The sequence below is a fragment of the Moschus berezovskii genome, chromosome 21 (genome assembly GCF_049115385.1).
Source record: "Moschus berezovskii isolate FMDL1 chromosome 21, NW_MosBer_1.0, whole genome shotgun sequence".
NCBI classification, from domain to species: Eukaryota; Metazoa; Chordata; class Mammalia; order Artiodactyla; family Moschidae; genus Moschus; species Moschus berezovskii.
In genome coordinates, this window is record NC_142480.1 from 68,255,706 (window position 1) to 68,280,291 (window position 24,586).

Consider the following 24,586-nt stretch of genomic DNA (forward strand, 5'->3'; position numbering starts at 1 on the left):
TCTTGGGACTAATGAACTCTAAGCTTCAGAACTTTTAAATACTTTTAAGTAAAGATGAGCTAGAGGTGAACCTGGGCTTGGACCAGAGACCCATTTCACTGCCTGTGCTTGCCCTGAATTGACAAGGCATTTCTAGGAGGGTGTGTGTGTGCGTGTGCACCAGATTTTGAGAAATTGGAGCTGATCACTCTTCATCCTACTAAGGTTTTCTTTCAAACAATTAAGATCTAATCCCTGTATGTGCTTGTTTAGCTACCTACTTTGTTTAAAATGGTAATAATTTACAACAGTGTTTATTTTGTGTTCTTATTCTGACATCTTTCCTTAGTTCTTTTTTATAAAGGAAACAGGTTGGATTAGGTGATCTCCAAGGTAATTTTCAGCTTGGATATTGTATGTTCACTTTCTTCTTTTTAAAATATATGTGTATATTTTAATTAAAAACATTTAAAACACAGAGTAAATAATATAGCAAATGCTCATTTACTCACCAGTCAGAAGTATAAATTATGCAAGTTTTGATCCTTTGAGAAACAAATGTAATCTTACATATTCACTTGTAGCCACCTCATGCCCAAGTCCTATTCCATTCTCTCTTTATCCAAGGTAATAATGATTCCAGGGTTCTTGAATTTCATACCCTGGTTTATACTTTTACTGTATATGTGTACTTGTATCTGTGAATGATATATGTGGTGGTGGATTTTGTGTCTTAAAATTTTTGCAAAGTGGTATTGTGTATCTTTTTTTTTTTTTTTTTTACTGTTTTTTGGCATATGTATATTGATACATGTAGCTCTCATTTGTTTAGTTTAACTGCTGTGTAGTGCTCCATTGTACAGTACATCAAACGTGTGTGTCTCACTGTTAATGGGTGTTTTGAGTGGTCTCCTTTGCTGCTGCAGTGATCACTTGTACACATTTCTTTGTGCGTGTTTCTTTATAGAAAGATTCGTGGAAGTGAAACTGCTGGGAAATAGATTGTGAATATCTTTAACTTTACTGCTGCTGTTCCTAAGTCACTTCAGTCATGTCCGACTCTGTGCGACCCCATAAACAGCAGCCCACCAGGCTCCCCCGTCCCTGGGATTCTCCAGGCAAGAAAACTGGAGTGGTTTGCCATTTCCTTCTCCAATGCATGAAAGTGAAAAGTGAAAGTGAAGTCGCTCATTCGTGTCTGACTCTTAGCGACCCCATGGACTGCAGCCTACCAGGCTCCTCTGTCGATGGGATTTTCCAGGCAAGAGTAGGGTGGGGTGCCATTGCTAAATTCTTCTCTAATATGTCAGTATATGCTTATCAGCAGTATCTGGACATTTCTTTTTCTAGTGTCCTAGCCTATACTTGAAATTGTCAGATTTTAACATTTTTGCAGATTTGATGGGTGTGAAATGATATCTCATTTTAATTTTCATTTGCCTCATTTATTAATTCTGGGTGCTGGATATATGGATATGAATTTTATTACTCTGTGTTTTAAATGTTTCATGAATTAATGTTTTAAAAGGAAAAAAGATACTGTTATACAACATTTATGTTATAAAGGATCTTGGAGATCATCTCATCCAGCATTCTTAATTTATAACGCAGCCAGGAAAGTTAAGGTTAGTCATTAGAATAATAACAACACAGAAAATGATACTTATCATCCATTGTGATATTCTCTTCTGGGATATAATATTTCAGTTTTTGAACTGAAGCTCATGAGTCTTTTATGATTTCTGTTTTTATTGAATTATAATTTTTTAATTTAATTTACAATTTTAATACTGTCTGCTATTGGGAGGTTTTTGTTATTTATCTTTTTGCATTTAGATCAGTCTGGGAGGGAGTTAAGAATCAGGGTGTTTTTTTTTTGTATGAAAAACTAGTATCAGCATTAAGCATTGGATCCTTTCCTCATTAATTTTCTTTAGAATCACCTGTATCAGCTACCAAAAGTTTGGGTTTGGTTTTACTTTATTTTCTTTAAGCACTGTTACTGCATTAGTTTATTTCGGATAACTTTGTATTAAGCTTTGGAATCTGTGAGTCAGAACTTACTCTTTCATATTCAGAGCTGTCTATTTTTCTTAGACTTTCATTCTTTCATAATCCATAACATATATGGAATAATAGATATGGAATTATATATTTCGTATCTATTATTCCATATATATTCGATAATATATTTAAATAATTTAAAATAATAACTTAAAACTAGTGTATCAGTTTCTTTGGGGATATTTGGAAGTGTATTATTAACTTGAGAATTGACATAGTATACATTGCCCTTTATTTGTTGTGAATTTTACAGTTTTCTTCATAAATAACTTTTACACTTCATTGAATTTATTCCTTGATATTTGGTCTATACATATTTAGGATTGTTTTTTTCTATTACATTTGATCATTGGTGGTGTTGATTTTGTAGCCATTAACTTGCGGGATCTACCATCACTACTAACAGTTTGTAACTCTTTAGATTATTGTAAGCAACTGATTCTTTCTCCAGTGATCTTTTAAAAATATAAGTCTTATTTTGTTACTGTTTAAAATTATTTTGTGACTTTCTGTTGCTCTTTGGAATAAAATGGGAATCCTTAATTGATCTGCAAGGTCCCAGGAGATCTGGATTCTCTCTGCTTCCTCAGATTTGACTAACATTCTCCTTTTTTAGAACCATCTAATAGTATTGGCCTGTATTCAGTTTTTTGAGCTATCCAACATCCTTGTTGCAAACTTTTGCCCAATGCATTTCATTAGACTGTGGGCAAGAATCCCTTAAAAGTAGAGTAGCTCTCATAGTCAAGAAAGAGTCTGAAATGCAGTACTTGGGTGCAATCTCAAAAACGACAGAATGATCTCTGTTCATTTCCAAGGCAAATCATTCAGTTTCATAGTAATCCAAGTCTATGCCCCAACTATGAATGCCAAAGAAGCTAAAGTTGAGTGGTTCTATGAAAACCTAACAAGACCTTCAAGAACTAACTGGAATGCAAAATGAAGAAGTCAAAAGATACCTGGAGTAACAAACAAGCTTGGCCTTGGAGTACAAAATGAAGCAGGACAAAGGCTAACAGTTTTGCCAAGAGACGCATTGGTCATAGGAAACACTCTCTTCAAACAATGCAAGAGAAGGCTCTACACATGGACATTACCAGATGGACAGTACTGAAATCAGATTGATTATATTCTTTGCAGCTGAAGATGGAGAAGCTCTATACAGTCACCAGAACAAGACGAGGAGCTGACTGTGGCTCAGATCATGAATTCCTTATTGCACAATTCAGATTTCAATTGAAGAAAGTAGGGAAGACTATTAGACCATTCAGGTATGACCTAAATCAGATCCCTTATGATTATACAGTAGAATTGACCAGTAGATTCAAGGTATTAGATATGATAGAGTGCCTGAAGAACTGTGCACGAAGGTTAGTGAATTGTACCGGAGGTGGTGATCAGAACCATTCCCCAAAAGAAGAAATGCTAAAAGGCAAAATGGCTGTCTGAGGAGGCCTTACAAATAGCTGAGAAAAGAGAAGCAAAAGGCAAAGGAGAAAAAGAAAGATTTACCCATCTGAATGCAGATTTCCGAAGAATAGCAAGGAGAGATAAGAAAGACTTCCTCAGTGATCAGTGCAAAGAAATAGAGGAGAACAATAGAATGGGAAAGACTAGAGATCTCTTCAAGAAAATTAGAGATACCAAGGGAGCATTTCATGCAAAGATGGGCACAATAAAGGACAGAAATGCTATGAACCTAACAGAAGATATTAAGAGGAGATGGCAAGAATACACAGAAGAGCTGTACAAAAAAGATTTCATGGCCCAGATAATCACAATGGTCTGATCTCTCACCTAGAGCCAGACATCCTGGAATGCAAAGTCAAGTTGGCCTTAGGAAGCATCTCTATGAACAAAGGTGGTGGAGGTGATGGAATACCAGCTGAGCTATTTCAGATCCTCAAAGATGATGCTGTGAAAGCTCTGCACTCAATATGCCAGCAAATTTGGAAAACTCAGCAGTGGCCATAAAACTGGAAAAGGGCAGTTTTCGTTCCAATCCCAAAGGCAATGCCAAAGAATGTTCAAACTACTGCACAATTGCACTCATCTCACATGATAGCAAAGTAATGCTCAAAATTCTCCAAGCCAGGCTTCAACAATGTGTGAACCGAGAACTTCCAGATGTTCAAGCTGGATTTAGAAAAGGCAGAGGAACCAGGTATCCAATTGCCAATATCATTAGATCATTGAAAAAGCAAGAGTGTTCCAGAAAAGCATCCACTTCTGCTTCATTTACTATGATAAAGCCTTTGACTCTGTGGAGACAGCAAGCTGGAAAATTCTTCAAGAGATGGGATTCACCTCACCATCTTACCTGCTTCCTGAGAAACCTGTATGCTGGTCAAGAAGCAACAGTGAGAACTAGATGTGGAACAACAGACTGGCTAAAAATTGGGAAAGAAGTACGTCAGGGCTGTATATTGTTACCCTGCTTATTTAACTTATATGCAGAGTTCAGTTCAGTCTCTCAGTCGTGTCTGAGTCTTTGCGACCCCATGAAACGCAGCACGTCAGGCGTCCCTGTCCATCACCAACTCACGGAGTTCACTCAAACTCATGTCCATCGAATCGGTGATAACATCCAGCCATCTTATTCTCTGTCGTCCCCGTCTCCTCCTGCCCCCAATCCCTCCCAGCATCAGAGTCTTTTCCAATGAGTCAACTCTTCGCGTGAGGTGGCCAAAGTATTGGAGTTTCAGCTTCAGCATCAGTCCTTCCAATGTACACCCAGGATTGATCTCCTTTAGAATGGACTGGTTGGATCTCCTTGAAGTCCAAGGGACTCTCAAGAGTCTTCTCCAGCACCACAGTTCAAAAGCATCAATTCTTTGGCGATCAGCTTTCTTCACAGTCCAACTCTCACATACATGACCACTGGAAAAACCATAGCTTTGACTAGACGGACCTTTGTTGGCAAAGTAATGTCTCTGCTTTTTAATATGCTGTCTAGGTTGGTCATAACTTTCCTTCCAAGGAGTAAGCGTCTTTTAATTTCCTGGCTGCAATCAGCATCCGCAGTGATTTTGGAGCCCCCCAAAATAAAGTCTGCACTGTTTCTACTGTTCCCCATCTATTTCCCATGAAGTGATGGGACCAGATGCTGTGATCTTAGTTTTCTGATTGTTGAGCTTTAAGCCAACTTTTCCACTCCTCTCTTTCACTTTCATTAAGAGGCTCTTTAGTTCCTCCTCACTGTCTGCCATAAGGGGTGGTGTCATCTGCGTATCTGTCTGAGGTTATTGATATTTCTCCCGGCCATCTTGATTCTAGCTGGTGCTTCTTCCAGCCCAGCGTTCCAAATGCCAGGGTCAATGAAGCTGATTTAAAACTCGGCATTCAAAAAATGAAGATCATGGCATCTGGTCCCATCCCTTCATGGCTCATAGATGGGGAAAGAAGGGAAACAGTGACAGACTCTTTTCTTGGGCTCTAGAATCACTGCAGATGGTGACTGCAGCCATAAAATTAAAAGATGCTTGCTTCTTGGAAGAAAACGTATGACCAACCTAGACAGCATATTAAAAAGCAGACATTACTTTACCGGCAAAGGTTCATATAAGCTATGGTTTTTCCAGTAGTCATGTGTGGATGTGAGAGTTGGACCTTGAAGATACCCGAGCACCAAAGAATTGATGCTTTTGAACTGTGGTGTTTGAGGAGACTCTTGAGAGTCCCTTGCACAGCAAGCCCATCCTATAGGAAATCAGTCCTGAATATTCATTGGAAAGACCGATGCTGAAATTGAAGCTTCAGTACTTTGTCCACCTGATGAGAAGAACTGACTCATTGGCAAAGATCCTGATGCTGGGAAAGACTGAAGGCAGGAGGAGAAAGGGACGATAGAGAATGAGATGGTTGGATGGCATCACTGACTCGATGAATGTGAGTTTGAACAAGCTCTGGGAGTTGGTGATGGACAGGGAAGCCTGGAGTGTTGCAGTCCATGGGGTTGCAAAGAGTCGGACATGACTGAGCGACTGAATGAAATGAACTGAGTATACAGTTAGCTAGCAATTTTTATCCATCCTTTTGGGCTCAGCTTAAATATTACTCAGGGAAACCTTCCTTGAGAATCTTCTTCTATTTACTAGTATAAGGCTTTCTTGTATGGTTATTGAATTCTGCTTTTCCTCAGTAAGTACTTATCTCATCTGGTACTAAATAATTACTTTTGAATTGAAGATTCAATGAGAAAAATCAGTGTTTTTTTTTTATTGCAGATTCAGGCATTTGTGAGTGTTGGATGAATGAATGTCCATATACTGATTGATCAAAATTGCGTTTTTTTCCCCTCCAATTAGAGAAATTTTATTTTAACTGCTCAAAAGAAAATTTGTAATTAGGTTACAGTCAAGTATTTTACCCTACACTAATCGACAATTAAATGTGCTCAATGTTTACTCTTACGTCCTTCAAGTAGAGATGGTCTTTAGAAATACAATTTTCTGTCTTTTAATAGATACAGTCTAGTTCACTTAAAATTATATTTTGTGAAATTTTAAAAGAATTTTGAAGTTAAATTAGAAGCTAATTGTCTTTTGTTATTCTTAATTCAGATTTTAGGAGTTTAGTTGCTACATTTGATAGGTGAAATGTAATAAATTAAACTGAAAATATGTGTTAATGATAATTTCAGGGAAAATCCACCTGCCTTTAGTTCTTTTAGTATATTGCATTATGAATATTTTTTGTCTGTCTGCTGAATACTAATATGATTTTCGGTTTTATTTTAGATTAAGTTCTACGTAAGGTTGAACTCAGTTTAACTTGTGCCAATGAAAATTTCAGAATAATAAGTCATTTGTACTATGTGTGTGGCACATTTGCTTCTGTTTTCATATGATGGAATTTTTGACTGGAATATGTGATTTATGATTAAAAGCTAGGAAATTGAAATAATTTTGATAATTTTGAATTTCTAAAGGGTCTCTGTAAATGATATTTGAGATCTACACTGAGGTAAGATTCTCTCACTGCTGATAAGTCTCATAGTAAACACTTAGGTCATCACTGGTGAAATGGCATTTTAATGTTGGCAGATCATGAGTTTTGTTCACCTTTTATAGTTTTTCAGGTAGGTAAATAAGCATAGTTTATTTACTTTTGGAAATGTTCACAGAACCCAGAGGGTGGGGAGGGTCAGGTGTCACATTAGAGAGTTCAGTTCTCTTCCAGTTCTGTGATTTTGATCTTAAATTCTATTTCTGTATATTTAAATGTCACTGTATAAAACTTAGATTTGCCAGCATGGCCTCAATTCTAAATAGTAGGTTATTCCTGTAAATCATAAAACCAGAACTTCTAGCACTTCAACGTTAATTTCCAGAGAGCTCTTTAATATTTTATGGTTGGTTGCACATCCCCTCAAATATTGGTGTATAGAATTATTTTTGAGAATAAGGAAATACAACAAGTAATATGTATTTTTTAAAGTGTAAAACAATGAGTTTCCTTTTCCTTTTTTATTAGCCAATTCCAAACTTAACAGTTGTTAAATTTAAGTGTAGAAAAACATCACAACACCTGGTGAATACCAAACAAATGTAAGTACAGGTATTTGTAGTGGTTTATAAAAATCATTCCATATACCTTATATAATTTCCAACTTTTGAGATATAATTCATGTGCCATAAAATCTACCCTTTATAGTGGGTTTTAGAATATTCAGTTGGCAAGCGTCACCATTATCTATAAATTTTAAAACATTTTAATCGTCCCCAAGAGAAACCCTATACCTGTCATTCGCCATGCTTTCCTTCAGCCCCTGGCAGCCACGAGTTGTCTTTCTTTCTTTGTGGATTCCCTGTTATGCATATTTCATATAAATGGAATTGTAAACTATGCGTATGTTTGTATATGGCTTCCTTTACTTGAATGATATTTTGAAGGTTCATTAATACTACATTGTTTGAATATACACATACTGTTTATTCAGTCATCAGTTGATAATTTTGGGTTGTTTCCATTTTTTGTTTATTATGAATCATGTTATGAATATTCACATAAGCTTTTATGTGGACATACATATTCATTCTCTCAAGTACATAACTAGGAGTGAAACTCTTTGGTCTTAACTGTGTTTAACATTTCAAGGAACTTCCAAACTCATCAAAGTGACTGCACTATTTCACAGTTGCATTAGTAATGCATGAGAGTTCATTTCTCATTACTTCCCTGCCAAAACAGTTGTCTTGTGGATGTGAAGGTATCTGTGATTTTGATATGCATTTGCTAAATGACTAACAGGGCCTACCAAGTGACACTAGTAGTAAAGAATCTGCCTGCCAATGCAAGAGATGTACGAGACACAGGTTCAATCCCTGGATCAGAACGCCACCTGGAGGGGGCATGGCAACCCACTCCAGTATTGTTGCCTGGAGAATCCCATGTCAGAGAAGCCTGGCAGGACAGGCTACAGTCCATAGGGTCACAACGAGTTGGACAGAACTGAAGCGACTTAGCACGCATGTATGCATATATGACTAGCATTTGTCCTGTTTATCCATCTTGATCTATTTAGATCCTTTGCTATTTTAAAACTGGATCATTTTTTCTTTTTATTGTTCTGGATGCACGTCCCTTATCAGATACATGATTTCTAAGTATTTACCCCCCCGAAAGTTGTTTTTTCAGTTTCATGGTTTAAATCAGTTGGCCATAAATGTAAGAGTGTATTTCTAGACTCTGAATTCTCTTCCATATATTATGTCTGTTCTTCAGCCATTCACACACATTCTTGATTGCTGTAGATTTGTAGTAAATTTTAAACTTGAAAAGTGTGAATATTCAAACTTGGCTCCTCTCTTGGCTATCTGCATTCTATGAATTTCTGTGTGAGTTTTAGAGTTAGCTTGTCAATTTCTGCTAAAAGGGGAGCCAGGATTTTGATTAATTTGTGTTGAATCTCTTGATCTCTTTAAGGAGTTTTCTTACATTGATATTTTTCAATTCATGAACATGGAATGTCTTTCTGTTTATTTAGGTCTTTGATTTTTTTGTTTTGTAGTTTTTGTTGTACACATTTGACACTTCTGTTCAGAAAGAAACGTTTATATTTCTAAGGTTCATTCTTTTTGATATTGAACTACTAATGAAAGTTCTAAGATTTTATTTTCAAATTGTTCATTGCTTGTGTATTTGTTTTCTGTACAACTTGGTTCCCCCCCCCTTCTTAGCAGTTTATTATACAAATCTTTTCCCTGTGAATGGTTACATGTGCATCTCTACCTCATTCATTTAGCAAATATTTTTTAAGCACCCATGGTGTCACAGGCATTTTTCTAGATGATAGTAGAGACAGCAGTGTACAAAATCCATCAAAGCTCCTGTTTTGATGGACTTTAGCTTAGTAGGGAAAGATATCATAAACAGCAAAAACAAGATATGTAGAATATATTATATGTTGCAGTTTGTATGCAGTTGCAGTATATTGTACTTCTGAGGAGAAAAAGGAGTGGGAGATGAAATATTTGAGAGTGCAGGGGGGCAATGCAAACTTTAGTATGACTGGAGAAAACCTCAGTGAGATGGTGACTTGAGTAAAGAACTGAAGGGGATGAGAGAGCTCGCCATATGGATCACTGAGGGAAGAGCATTTCAGACACAGAGGGTAGTGCATAAGGGAGCAGTGAGGTGGGAGGGTGCCTGGTTTGTTTGAGAAACTGCAAGGTGGCTGCTGTGGCTTTAGAAAAGTAAATGATGGAGATCAAGTCAGAAAGGGGAATGTAGGGCACACAGCATTTGGTCATAATAAGGGGGTTGAATTCAGTTTTGAGTGAGATTGGAAGCCCTTGAAAATTTGTGAGCAGAGTGGAAGGTTCTGACTTATGTCAGAAGATCCCTCTGGCTGCCATTGTTAGTATAGATTGAAAGAGAAGGGCAGAATCAGGAGGCCAGTTGGTAGGCTACTACAGGAATACACGTAAGAGGTGATAATGGGGGCTTGGACAGGGTGAGGCCGATGAGGTTGGTGAGAAGAGGTTGAATCACTGATAAGTGTTGAAGTTCTAGTCTGTAGAATTTGGTGGGCGGTCAGATGTTAAGTGTGGAATAAAGGGAGAAGTAAAAGATGACACTGAGGTTTTGGCTGGAACAACTGGCAGAATGGAGTTGAACAGTACTTTTTAATTATTGCATCAAATCTGTGTATGCTATCACATACCCACATAACTACAGATAATTGAGATTTCTCTACTTTGTATTTTATCACTGATTTTTTTGTTAAATACAATATGACTATATGAAAGTGTATTTATTTATTTACTATTTAGTTATCTAGTGAACATTTGCATATTTTCCAGTTTTAGGCTGTTGTGAATAAAGGTCCTCTTTGCACATGTGTCTTTTGGTACGTGAACATGTTTTCATTCCTCAGAGTTAAAGGCCTTAAATTGGAATTACTGGGTCATGTGCTTATTAGGTGATGCTGGCAGTAACCTGCCTGCCAGTGCAGGAGACATAAGAGATGTAGGTTCCATAGCTGGGTTGGGAAGATCCCCTGGAGGAGGTATGGCAATCCACTCTGGTATTCTTGCCTGGGGAATCACATGGACAGAGGAGCCTGGTAGGCTACAATCCATAAGGTCGCAAAGAGTTGGACACGACTGAAACAACTTACTATGCACATGTTAGTTTTATGTTTAAATTTATAAAGAACTGATGAACCTCTTCAGATGGTTATACCGTTACACATTCTCACCAGCAGCATACTAGAGTTCCATTTCTTCCAAATTTTTGTCAACATTTGATACTCTCAAATTGCAGACACTGATGGGTGTGTAGTGGTATCCCATTGCAGTTTCTTTTTAAATGTAATAAAATATGCATAACAAAATTTATCATTTTAACCATTTTAATTGTGCAGTTCAGTGGCGTAAATTACACTCACATTGGGTGACCATCACTGTTAACCCATTTTTGAAACTTGTTTGTCATTCCAAACTGAAACTCTGTCCCCGTTAAACAGTAACCAGCTAATTTCTTCCCCTCCCTCCAGCCTCTCTTCTAGTTTCTGACTATGAATTTGGCTGTTGTGGGTACTTGTGTAAGTGGAATCATATGATGTTCATCTTTTTGCTTTTGGTTTATTCCAGTTAGCATGATGTTCTCAAGGTTGACCCATGTTGCACCATATGTCAGAATTTCTATTTCAAAGCTGAATAATATCCGTTGTGTCTATATACCACATTTTGTTTAATCATTCATTCGTTGAGACTTCAGTTTCTTCCTTCTTTTGGCTATTGTGAATAGTGCTACTATAAACATGGGGTGTAAAAATCTCTTCCAAGTCCCTGCTTTTGTTTCTTTTAGTTATATACCTAGGAATAGAATTGCTGCGTCATATGGTTCAGTTCAGTTCAGTTCAGTCCAGTCGCTCAGTCGTGTCCGACTCTCCGCGAGCCCATGAATCACAGCACGCCAGGCCTCCCTGTCCATCACCAACTCCCGGAGTACACTCAAACTCATGTCCACAGAGTCGGTGATGCCATCCAGCCATCTCATTCTCCGTCGTCCCCTTCTCCTCCCGCCCCCAAGCTTTCCCAGCATCAGAGTCTTTTCCAGTGAGTCAACTCGTCGCATGAGGTGGCCAAAGTATTGCAGTTTCAGCTTTAGCATCAGTCCCTCCAATGAACATCCAGGATTGATCTCCTTTAGAATGGACTGGTTGGATCTCCTTGCAGTATAAGGGACTCTCAAGAGTCTTCTCCAACACCACAGTTCAAAAGCATCGATTCTTCGGCGATCAGCCTTCTTCACAGTCCAACTCTCACATCCATACATGACCACGGGAAAAACCATTGCCTTGACTAGACGGACCTTGGTTGGCAAAGTAATGTCTCTGCTTTTTAATATACTATCAAGGTTGGTCATAACTTTCCTTCCAAGGAGCAAGCGTCTTTTAATTTCATGGCTGCAATCAGCATCTGCAGTGATTTTGGAGCCCAAAAAAACAAAGTCTGACACTGTTTCCACTGTTTTTCCATCTATTTCCCATGAAGTGATGGGACCAGATGCCATGATCTTTGTTTTCTGAATGTTGAGCTTCAAGCCAACCTTTTCACTCTCCTCTTTCACTTTCATCAAGAGGCTTTTGAGTTCCTCTTCACTTTCTGCCATAAGGGTAGTGTCATCTGCATATCTGAGGTTATTGATATTTCTCCCGGCAATCTTGATTCCAGCTTGTGCTTCTTCCAGCCCAGCGTTCCTCATGATGTACTCTGCATATAAGTTAAATAAGCAAGGTGACAATATACAACCTTGACGTACACCTTTTCCTATTTGGAACCAGTCTGTTGTTCCATGTCCAGTTCTAACTGTTGCTTCCTGACCTGCATACAGGTTTCTCAAGAGGCAGGTCAGGTGGTCTGGGATTCCCATCTCTTTCAGAATGTTCCACAGTTTATTGTGATCCACACAGTCAAAGGCTTTGGCATAGTCAATGAAGCAGAAATAGATGTTTTTCTGAAAAACTCTTGCTTTCTCCATGATCCAGCGGACGTTGGCAATTTGATCTCTGGTGCCTTGGCCTTTTCTAAAACCTGCTTGAACATCTGGGAGTTCACGGTTTACATATTGCTGAAGCCTGGCTTGGAGAATTTTGAGCATGACTTTGCTAGCGTGTGAGATGAGGGCAATTGTCCGGTAGTTTGAGCATTCTTTGGCATTGCCTTTCTTTGGGATTGGAATGAAGACTGACCTCTTCCAGTCCTGTGGCCACTGCTGAGTTTTCCAAATCTGCTGGCATATTGAGTGCAGCACTTTCACAGCATCATCTTTCAAGACTTGTAATAGCTCAACTGGAATTCCATCACCTCCACTAGCTTTGTTAGTAGTGATGCTTTCTAAGGCCCACTTGACTTCACATTCCAAGATGTCTGGCTCTAGGTCAGTGATCACGTTATCGTGACTATCTTGGTCGGGAAGATCTTTTTTGTACAGTTCTTCTGTGTATTCTTGCCACCTCTTCTTAATATCTTCTGCTTCTGTTAGGTCCCTACCATTTCTGTCCTTTATCGAGCCCATCTTTGCATGAAATGTTCCCTTGGAATCTCTAATTTTCTTGAAGAGGTCTCTTGTATTTCCTATTCTGTTGTTTTCCTCTATTTCTTTGCATTGATCACTGAGGAAGTCTTTCTTATCTCTCCTTGCTATTCTTTGGAACTCTGCATTCAGATGCTTATATCTTTCCTTTTCTCCTTTGCTTTTTGCTTCTCTTCTTTTCACAGCTATTTGTAAGGCCTCCTCAGACAGCCATTTCGCTCTTTTGCATTTCTTTTCCATGGGGATGGTCTTGGTCCCTGTCTCCTGTACAATGTCACGAATGGTAATTCTATGTTTAATTATTTTGAAAACCAGTATACCATTTTCCATAACAGTTGTACTGTTTTACCTTCCTACAAGGATTCCAATTTCTTCACATTTTTGCTAATACCTTGCTAATGTTCTTTTAAAAAAGTAATTGTCATATAATGGGTGTGAAGTGTCATTGTTATTTTAATTTGCATTTCCCTGATTAATGATATTGAAGTTTTCATACATTATTGGCCATGTGTGTATCTTTTTGTGAATATCCAACTATTTTCATTCTTTTTCTTTTCAGGCTACAAGTTCTTTATTTTAGACAGGCATGTGTTCTGTATCGTTAACTGATTTGGGGGCAGGGTAGTTATTTTATTAAATTAGTGAAAATGAAGTTGCGATCCCATAGACTGTAGTCTGTGGAATTCTCCAGGCCAGAATGCTGGAGTGGGTAGCTTCTCCAGGGGATCTTCCCAACCCAGGGATTGAACCCAGGTCTCCTGCATTGCAGGCAGAATCTTTACCAGCTAAGCCACAAGAGAAGCCCAAGAATACTAGAATGGGTAGCCTATTGTTTCTCCAGTGAATCTTCCCAACCCAGGAACTGAACCGGGGTCTCCTGCATTGCAGGCAGATTCTTTACCAACTGAGCTATCAGGGAAGCCCTAGAGAGTAGTATTGAAATGTTTAACTATAATTGTGAACCTGCTATGTTTTCTTTCAATTCTGTTCCTTTCTGTTTCATGTATTTTCAAGTTCTGTTATTAGGTGCTTTCACATTTAGGACTGTTACATCTCCTTGATGGATTGATTCTTTATCACTAAGAAATGTGTCTCTTCTCTTGGTATTGTTCCTTGGCCTGAAGTCTGCTCGGTCTGGTGTTAATATAGCTGCTACTCCTTTCTTATGATTCGTGTTTACATGTTTGTTTCTTTACTTTCAACTTAGAAGCCTTTATATTTAATATGTCTTTTATACTTTGTAGTTGGTTGCATCCTTTTTGATCGTTTACAATCTCTGCTCTCTGAAGTTTTTGATCCATTTATATTTATTGTACTTGTCAATATGGTTGAGTTTAAGAGTATCAGGTTACTGTTTGTTTTTTAGTTGTGTTATTTATACTACTTCCCTTCCCCACTTCCTGCATTCTTTTGGATTAAGCATTATTTAGAAGTCTGTTTTATCTCCACTATTAGCTTGTATCTCTGTTTTTTCCCCAGTTGGTTGCACTGGTATTTACAGTATGCACCTTAGTTTATCTCAGTCTGACTTTAAAATAAGACCTCTTAGAGTACAGGAATTCTAGAACATTATAAATTCGTTTACCTTTCTTCATCCTTTTTTTCCATTGTAGTCTTCTGTTTTGCTTTTATGTAAGCTATAAATTCCACAGTAGAATTTCTGATTATTTCTTTAGTCAGCTGTTATATAAAGAAGTTTAAAAACCAGGAACAATATTCTTTGATGTTTTATTCATGTTTTCATTTCATTTCTTTTGTGTAGATTCTTTTTCATGAACGCAAATTTCTATCTGATATTATTTTCCTTCTACTTGAAAAAATAAAATTTCTAGAGCACTAAGTCTGTTGGCCAAAAAAAACTTTCAGCTTCTATTTGTATGAAAATGTTTTTATTTCACTTGTAAAAATTTTATTAGGAAAATTTTCAGACTTACACAGGTATGAAATAATTGTAGAATGTAGTTCTACAATTAATATTTTACCTTATTCAATGTCTCATATTTATCTATCTGTTAACTTGTTTTATTTCTCTTTTTTTTGATGCTTTTCAAAGTTTTGTTTTGGCTAAAAAGTTCGGGATTTTCTGTAACATTTTATAGAAAACTCCAAATGAACTTTTTGGCTAACTCAATAAGTTGCAGATGTTAGAATATCTCATCCTTAATTTCGTCATATATAGTTAACTAAAACTTATGAAATATATTATTATCAATTTAGTATACTGCACTTAACTAAATTTAGTATATTTTTCTGGTTATCTGTTGGTACCTAACAGATCACCCCAAACTTAGTGTACCCCAAACATCTGCAGTTATTTATTTTGCTTATGAAGCTGTACTTGGCACAGAGATTGGCCAGGATAGCTTGTCTTGGCTTCCCCAAATTAGTTGGTTCTTATCAACAATTACAAGTTTCCAGTTGCTCTACATTCTTATCAGCATTTGGGACTCTCAGTTTTTTTGACGTAGCCATTCTAGTTGATATATAGTGTTTATCTTAACATTTTGAAGGATATTTATCACTTGATACATAACTCTAGGTTGACATTTTTCTTTCCGCATTTGTTTCTGATGAGAAGTCTGTGGTTATACTTACGTTTCTTCCCCTATTCATAAAGTCTTTTTTCCCCCTCTGGCGTCTCTTTTAAGATTTTCTCTTTATCCCTGATTTTCTTTGTGTTTATCCTGCTTAGGATTTATTAACTCTGGGTGTTTTTGTTTGTTTTGGTCTATGTGCTTATACTTTCATCAAATCTGGAAAAGTGTCAGTCATTATTTCTTCACTTGTATTTTTTTAAAGTCACTTCTCTTCTTTCTTCGTTGTTTTCCAGGGACTCTGGTTATATGTATAATGTTAGATTATTTGATAATTATATTCAGATCATTAATATTTTTAGTTCTTTTTTTGTCTCTTTCTGCTTCCACTTAGTCTTGTATTTTACTGTTTTTCCCCCTGCAGTGTCAAATACTTTGAGATGATTTATATATTTATGTAAATATTATATATTTATTATTCTTTTGTATTTCTAAGAGTTTCATTTTCATATTTTCTTTTGAATCCTTGATCATATTTATAATATCCATTTTAAAAGTTCTTATCTACTGATTCCGTCAGTTTTTTCACTTCAGGGTCTTTTGTCTGGTTTTTCTGTTGGTTATGGGTCTTGTTTTCCTGTTTGGAAATTTAGTAGTTTACCTCTGGATACTGAATATTGTAATATTCTATTGTTGAGTGGCTGGATTTAATTGTCTTTTCGAATGTTAAATTTTGTTTTGGCAGCCAGCCAAGTAACTTGTTGCTCAGCTTGATTCCTTTAAGGCTCTATTAGAGTCTGTCTAGAGAACGCTTTACTTTGGGACTGGTAGCTACTAGAACAACATGGCCTTTCTTAGTTTTGTACTAAATGTCCCGTATATGTCTATGAAATGTTCTAAGTGTTAACATGTTCTCTTCATTCTCATTGGGAGGAACTTTGGGATCTCCCAGTCCTGTATGAGCACTGGGAATATTTCAGCTCACAGCTCCTCTTTCTTCAGCTTCAAAGGAGTCTTTCACTTGATTCATGCCCAGTTTAGTATATAGTGACAGACTTGAAAGGGCCCTCAAGTGGCAGGCTTATAGAGACTTTTCTCTGCTTAGCTCCCCTCTCTGGCACTCAGTCTTACTAAATATTCTACCCATTTCAGCCTACTCAACTCTGACCTCTTGCTTCACACCCCAGTGAGACTGCTGTCCTCTGTCTGGGTTTGACTCTAGCAGAAAGTTGCCTTTAGGCAGAAATTCAAGCATTCAAAGGGTTCACCTTAATTCTGTTTAATCTCATGGATCACAGTCTTACACTGCCTTGTACCCAGGGTCTGAAACATATTTTTTCATGTATGTTGTCCAGTTTTCTTGTTTTTGATAAGTAACTGTTAGATATTTTTTGGATTTTTCTCTGGACTTATTTTCTGTTTCATCTACATTTATTTATCAAGTGCTCATACCATACTGTGCTTTTTAAAATAAATTTTTGATTCAAGTATGATACACATACAAAAGCATATGGGGATGCACATAGGTTGTTGAACTTTCACACACTGAGCACACAGATGTAGCCTGCATTCAGATCAAGGAATAAGATCAGTTCCTCTGAAGCCCCTTGTGCTCTCTTTGTCATTAATTCTCTTTCCCCAAGAGTAACCAGTATCCTGACTTCTACTAGCATAGATGAGATTTTCCTATTTTTATATTTTATGTAATTAGAAACAATCACATTTAGTTGTATCTGACTTATCTCACATACCATATTTGTGCGATTCATCCACACTGTTGGTTGTCGCTGGTTGCTTATAATTTCTGTATGGTACAGATGACCCTAAGGTGTGGGGCTCGGGGTGCCCATCCCCTGCATAGTCAGAAATCTGCATGTATAACCTTACAGTAGGCCTTGCAGACTTGACAGTTCTGTGACTTCAACCAGCTGTAAATAGTGTTACTATATTAGTGTATTTTCTGAAGAAAAATCCACATCTTAGTGGACCTGCATAGTTCATACTTGGGTTGTTCAAGGATCAGCTATATTTTGTTTTTCATTCTGCTGCTGATGGACATTTTAGTCATTTTTGGTTTAGGGTGACTAAGACGGTTGTTACTGTCAATTTTCCACTAAATGTTTTCTAGTGAATGTGTGTTCTCATTTCTGTTTGATGTACCTAGTGGAATTTTTAAGTTATAGAATATGTATATATTTAGTTTTAGTAGATTTTTTTGAAGGGGTTGTATCAATTTTAATTATACTATTTAATATCCTATGCTTTAGTTCCTGCTAGAACAAGTTCTTTGGAAAGAGAGACGTTTCTTTTAGAAAATGAAATTTTCTTGGTGATTCTTACATCTTTGAGCTTCAGAATATACTTTGGTTAAATTGACTTGGGGTAAATTTGTGTTATTTTGGAATTAAGGAGTACTCTTGTTTATTCATCCATGAATTGCATTTGGAACTAGTTCAGAATCCTTTGTCAGGCCATGAGCTTTACTTTTTTTTTCCCCCCATGTAGACAGGAGGTGTGAAGTCAAGAAAACAGTCCCCAATGTGATGAAAGTAAACATGAAGGAGATGCACCTTCCGCCCAACCAGCTTATAATTAGAAGCACTGAGAACTGTATACAGATAGCTATAATATATAAAATAATAAACTTAAGATTAATATAGTATTAGGAATATACAGCAAACGATTATTTACAGAAGAGATTAGAGAATTGTGTGGTACAGTATTTAAAATGAGTATTTTTTTAACAGGGCATAATAGGTGGGTGGGAGATAAAGATGAGCAAAAGATAGAGAAGTATTTCGGGGTAAAGTGTTGTGAGAAACCAAAGCATTGAAGTCAGAAATACAGATGGCTAGTAAGCAACAGTTAGACCTGGACATGGAACAACAGACTGGTTCAGATAGGAAAAGGAGTACGTCAAGGCTGTATATTGTCACCCTGCTTATTTAACTTGTATGCAGAGTACATCATGAGGAACGCTGGGCTGGAAGAAGCACAAGCTGGAATCAAAATTGCTGGGAGAAATATCAGTAACCTCAGATATGCATATGACACCACCCTTATGGCAGAAAGTAAAGAGGAACTAAAAAGCCTCTTGATGAAAGTGAAAGAGGAGCGTGAAAAAGTTGGCTTAAAGCTCAACATTCAGAAAACAAAGATCATGGCATCTGGTCCCATCACTTCATGGCAAATAGAAGGAGAAACAGTGGAAATAGTGACAGACTTTTATTTTCTTGGGCTCCAAAATCACTGCAGATGGTGACTGCAGGCATGAATTAAAAGACGTTTACTCCTTGGAAGAAAAGTTACGACCAACCTAGACAGCATGTTAAAAGGCAGAGACATAATTTGCCAACAGAGGTCCATCTGGTCAAGGCTATAGTTTTTCCAGTAGTCATGTATGGATGTGAGAGTTGGACCATAAAGAAAGCTGAGCTGTGAAGAATTGATGCTTTTGAACTGTGGTGTTAGAGAAGACTTCAGAGTCCCTTGCACTGCAAGGAGATCCAACCAGTCCATCCTAAAGATCAGTCCTTAATGTTCATTGGAAGGACTGATGTTGAAGCTGAAACTCCCAAGACTTTTACCAACTGATGTGAAGATCTGACTCATTCGAGAAGACCCTGATGTTGGGAAAGATTGAGGGAAGGAGGAGAAGGGCACAAGAGGATGAGATGGTTGGATGGCATGACTGACTCAATGGACGTGAGCTTGAGTGAACTCCGGGGGTTGGTGATGGGACAGGGAGGCCTGGTGTGCTGCAGTCCATAGGGTTGCAAAGATTTGGACACGACTGAGTGACTGCACTGAACTGAAGTATGTGATAGCCAGTAATCCAGTGATGGGACTAGATCATCAAGTACCTGGTACTGATGTCACACAGTAAGGGTTGGACTGGTAGCAGGGACTTCGTATGATAGTTTGAAATTTATTCTGTGGGCATTAGGAAAGCATAGAAGATTTTGAATATGAGAGTGATATAGCCAAATTTGGTTTTTTAAAAAGATTATTCTAGCAACAGAGTCAAAGATAGAGGAAAAAGGGAAACCCTGTGGAGAGATCAATCCTGGGTGTTCACTGGAGGGACTGATGCTAAAGCTGAAACTGCAATACTTTGGCCACCTCATGCGACGAGTTGACTCACTGGAAAAGACTCTGATGTTGGGAAAGGTTGGGGGCGGGAGGAGAAGGGGACGACGGAGAATGAGATGGCTGGATGGCATCACTGACTCTGTGGACATGAGTTTGAGTGAACTCCGGGAGTTGGTGATGGACAGGGTGGCCTGGCGTGCTGTGATTCATGGGGTCGCGGAGAGTCGGACACGACTGAGCGACTGAACTGAACTGAACTGAACATGAGACTGTTGGTTGCATGGGGGGGAAAGGATGCAAGTGGTATTTCAAAGAAAAAGTTTACGGGATTTTGGTATGAATTAGAAGTGTACAAGCAAAGGAGCAAGCATCTTTTAATTTTGTGGCTGTCCCCATCCACAGTGATTTTGCAGCCCAAGAAAATAAAATTTGTCACAACTGTGGTTTTACCATAAAGAAGGCTGAGCACTGAAGAATTGATGCTTTTGAACTGTTGTGTTGGAGAAGACTCTTGAGAGTCCCTTGGACTGCAAAGACATCAGAACAGTCAGTCCTAAAGGAAATATTCATTGGTGCTGAAGCTAAAGCTGCAGTACTTTGGCCACCTGATGAGAAGAGCTGACTTATTGGAGAGGACCCTGATGCTGGGAAAGATTGAGTGCAAGGGGGCAACAGAGGATGAGGTGGTTGGATGGCATCACTTACTCAGTGGACATGAGTTTGAGCAAACTCCAGGAGATATGAGGAACAGGGAAGCCTCTTGTGGGTGGGGCACAAAGAGTTGGACAGGACTTAGTGACTGATCAACATGGCAGGAAGAAACATGGTCTTTAGAATCAGACAACTTGATCTTAACCTTATATTTACTACTTAAGTGACCTAAAGCAAGTCACCTAAAAGGAAATGTTCTTCTTTTGTGATATGTTTATCCTGAGAAGTATATTTTGTGAACATTTTCAAGCAGTGGAGGTAAGAAACGAATTATGTGTGTGTTCTCTAAAAGTGTGGTCTAGTCTGAGAGAAGAGGCTGGACTGGCAGATTTTTTCCGAATTGTGTAGTTTCATCTTAAATGCTGCTCTGGAACAAAACCAGCAACAGAATAACTGGGGGAAGTGTTGGGGTGTGGGGGATATCTGAGATGGAGTCGATGGCAGGGGTTGAGTTTGCTGTGCTGGAAGGGGCTTCTTTCCGGACTGTGACTCAGCTTTCTAATTTGCGTGACTGGACTGGCAGTGGTGTCACTGCTTCCCCTGGTTTTTCCTAGTATGTCTGGGGTCAGCATCATTCATGCCTCAGTGTTCAGTTTATATGTCACTTTATAAAGAACGCCTTTACTTTTTCCCCAGACTGTCAGAATACTCTATTTGTGCACTTAATATTGTGTTTTTTCTTCACAACACTTAACTGTGCATTGCAGTTACCTACTTTATTGTGGTTTTTATTGTTTGTGCCCATTTCCCCTATTACATGGGAATAAGAGCAAGTCTAGTTTCCAATTCTGGGGGGGGGGTCACTAAAATTTATAGACTGAATTTTGAATTTATTTTAATTTTAAAAATTAATTTATTAATTTTAATTGGAGGCTAATTACAGTATTCATAGTGGTTTTTGCCATCCATTGACATGAATCAGCCATGGGTGAACATGTGTCCCCCATCGTGAAGCCCCCTCCTCCCTCCCTCCCCATCCCGTCCCTCAGGGCTGTCCTAGTGCACCGGCTTTGAGTGCCCCACTTCACGCATCGAACTTGGACTGGCGATCTAGTTCACGTTTGGTAATATACATGTTTCAATGCTGTTCTCTCAAATCATCCCACCCTCGCCTTCTCCCAGAGTCCAAAAGTCTGTTCTTTATATCTGTGTAAGAGCATGTCTAGTTGCTTTACCAGTATGTCTTCGTCCACTTGTAGACCTTCAAACATATTTTAAAATTTGAGCTATAATTGACATATAACATTGTATTAGTTTTAGGTAGTAGACATTCTTTGAATGATCTTTAGTATCAAACTGTACAGTGGTTGGGCTAAAGAAAAACGAGAGGGGAAAATAAAAGAATGGCACCATTTTTTCTCGTTTTTCACCTTTTTTTTTTTTTTTTACCATTTTTGTTATAGTCTATAATTAACAGGAAAACAAGAGGAGGAAGAGTAGGCACATCAAGATGGAGTGAGGTTTTTTTTAATAATTGAGTTTGATTTTATATGCTAATGAAACATCCCAAGTGCATGTGTGCCATTGTTAATTGAGAGTAGCAGGCTTATGACTCAAGAGGTCAAGTCTTAAAAGATGTGAGGGATCCTAAGTATATAGAGAGGTGATAGAGGAACAGGTGCTGACCTTGTCTAGAAGATTAATTTAACCTAAACTAAATAGCTCCTTTTCTTATGCTAAGAAAAGGGCTACTGATGGAAACTTAGAGGCTACAGCTGGGGAGTAGGGAAATGAACTAGCAGAAGACTTAGTTCCAGTCAGAGGTAGAACACTGACAGGTACAACATTATGGAAGCCAGGAGGGGTGAGAAATGGTTAGCATTGTGAAATACTGCAGAGAAAAAGTAAGATTAAGAGGTCATAAGATTTAGGACACATGAGAATGATGATGGACTTTTATAAGAAAACTATCAGTATGTGAAAAGTTTTGTATGTTAGCATCTGAGCTGATGGTCTTTCTGGTGGTTAAAGGAAGGTAATGTTACTGTAAAGAGTTAATGGAGTTGAGGGAATTATGTTGGAAGTACTATAAGAAAGTAATATTTAAAGATTTTAGCTCAACTGCAGAGTGAACTAGAATGAGGAGAACCTAAAGGCAGGAAGATTTATGCAAGAAAGTTACTGGGAATAGTCTTTTGTTGAGAAATTTACAAATGTACAAAGCTGAATGGGTGTCAACAAGTAGCTTTGCCATAAATTTAAGACACTGTAAACATGGCATAAATAAGAACAGGATTGCTAAGTGGACATAATGAAAAAGTGATAGAAAAAGTAGTCTGGAAATTAAGTTTGTCCTAGGGTTACAAGGAGGTGAAGGAAATAGGCTATTGGAGAGGAGATAAAAGACATGACAGATGTATTAATAATATATATGCACCTGTGTAGAGGGAGAAAAAGTGAGAGTAGGTAGATGGATTGTTCTAAGGGTAAATGAAAATGATAGCAGGACAGGTGGATATAGATTGATATTGACATTTCTTATTTTTAGATGAATTTCTTATTCTTTGATTTTTACTGAGCCCTCTGTCGAGTGTAAAGAAAATAAAGGCACTTGGTGTGGTCTAAGAGTACTAATGGTTAAATTTGCAGAGTGCAACTAGCATTTTTGGTGCTTACAGTTTCTGTTACTTATCCTATATCTTCATAGGTTTGGTATATTTCTTCGATGATTATGTGTTCCTAATCTTCTAAGGCAAAGTGTCTCAAATTGGGGTATGCATATCACATGAAATGTGTGTTTAAAATACAGATCCCTATATCCCCATTTTATGTACTGAATCACAGTCTCTGGAGGTTGAGATCAAGTAAGTATCTGCATTTTTTTTTTACAGATTGCTTAGGTGATTGTGTTGTAGAAGAGAGTTTGAGACTCAGTCTGTTAAGATCTTAACATTTGATTAATTTTAAAAACAGTAATTATATGCTGCCGCTGCTAAGTCGCTTCAGTGGTGTCCAACTCTGTGCAGACCCATGGACTGTAGCCCACCAGGCTCCTCTGTCCCTGGGATTCTCCAGGCAAGGACAGTGGAGTGGGTTGCCATTTCCTTCTCCAATTATATGCAGTATATTCATTTTCTGACAACAACCTTTAGAATGCTGGGTGGGTTTCCTGACTTGGTGGTGTACTTGGTTTCTTCATATGTAGTAAAAGGAAATGTATTTAAAAAAAACAAACTTCAATCATGTTCAACTGAGATGTGCTCTGATTGTGTACAAATGAGATAAGAATTTACAGTGGTTATTTGGATCCATGCTGAAGCTTAAAGGCTTCAAAATTTGCTTTTTGATAAGAGAAGTTTTGATAGATTAAATGTTTGATTTAAGAAATAATAATTGCTACCGTACATTGAGGCCCTTTTATGCTCCAGACAACATTGTCTTACATACTTTAAAAATATTTTCACTAATAAAACGACCTGACACCTAAGACAGGACACTCCCAAGCTGCTATTCTGGGAGATGGTTGGGCAGATGCTCATATATGTACCTAACATAGCAGATACTCAGCATATAGAATTTAGTTAAAAGCTTAACTGCTATAGGTATCTGAAGGAATTTGAGACACGTACTTAAACAATTGTCATGTATTTTCATCTCTGTTGGAGAGAGAGGAGTAAGGAAATGGAGAGCAGTAAGCTCTGTGGCTGAAAATGGGCATCACGGTTCTGCCTGCGGGAAGCATTCAGGCCACAGGGCCTGCCTAACTACCTGTCCATACATCCTGGCAGCAGCACTTAGGGGCGTTTGTCTCCTGATATGTTTGAATATTCACAGATATTACAAATGCGTTTGCTTCTGTAATTTTAGAGCAGTTTTTTTTCTTTGAAAGTTGTCTATTCAGTTGTCTGTGTAAAAAGAATTGAGTGAGGTGTTTTATGTTTTAGGTTAAAAATCTGTAAGAGCCTGATTTTAGAATTCACCAGCTCCTCAGAAGTTTGGCGAAATATGGTATGTTTCTGTTTTATTTTTTGAAAGTCAAAATTGCATGAATATCTTAATGTCATAATTAGAATAGTGATGGATATATTCAGCAGATTTGGGTGACTGCCATTTTTAAAGGATTATGCTGCTAGGTGATAAATCACTATGCTGCCAGGTAGACTGTATGAGGCCTCCAAGTGGGATTCAGAAAGAAATTTAGAAGAGGTTAGTGTGCTATG

General features: G+C 37.8%; 1 protein-coding gene across 5 annotated transcripts in view; it reads left to right on the forward strand.

Moving 5' to 3' along the window:
• The window catches only part of UBE3A (ubiquitin protein ligase E3A), a 97,117-nt gene that overhangs the window by 9,055 nt on the left and 63,476 nt on the right, over positions 1 to 24,586 (forward strand). For 3 of the 5 annotated variants that reach the window (XM_055417659.1, XM_055417658.1, XM_055417661.1), the window contains exon 2: positions 24,311 to 24,374. The exons of the other annotated variants lie outside the window; for them this stretch is intronic. The gene's annotated coding sequence lies outside the window, so the exon portion shown is untranslated. The remainder of the gene's footprint in view (positions 1 to 24,310; positions 24,375 to 24,586) is intronic. 5 annotated transcript variants of the gene reach the window in all.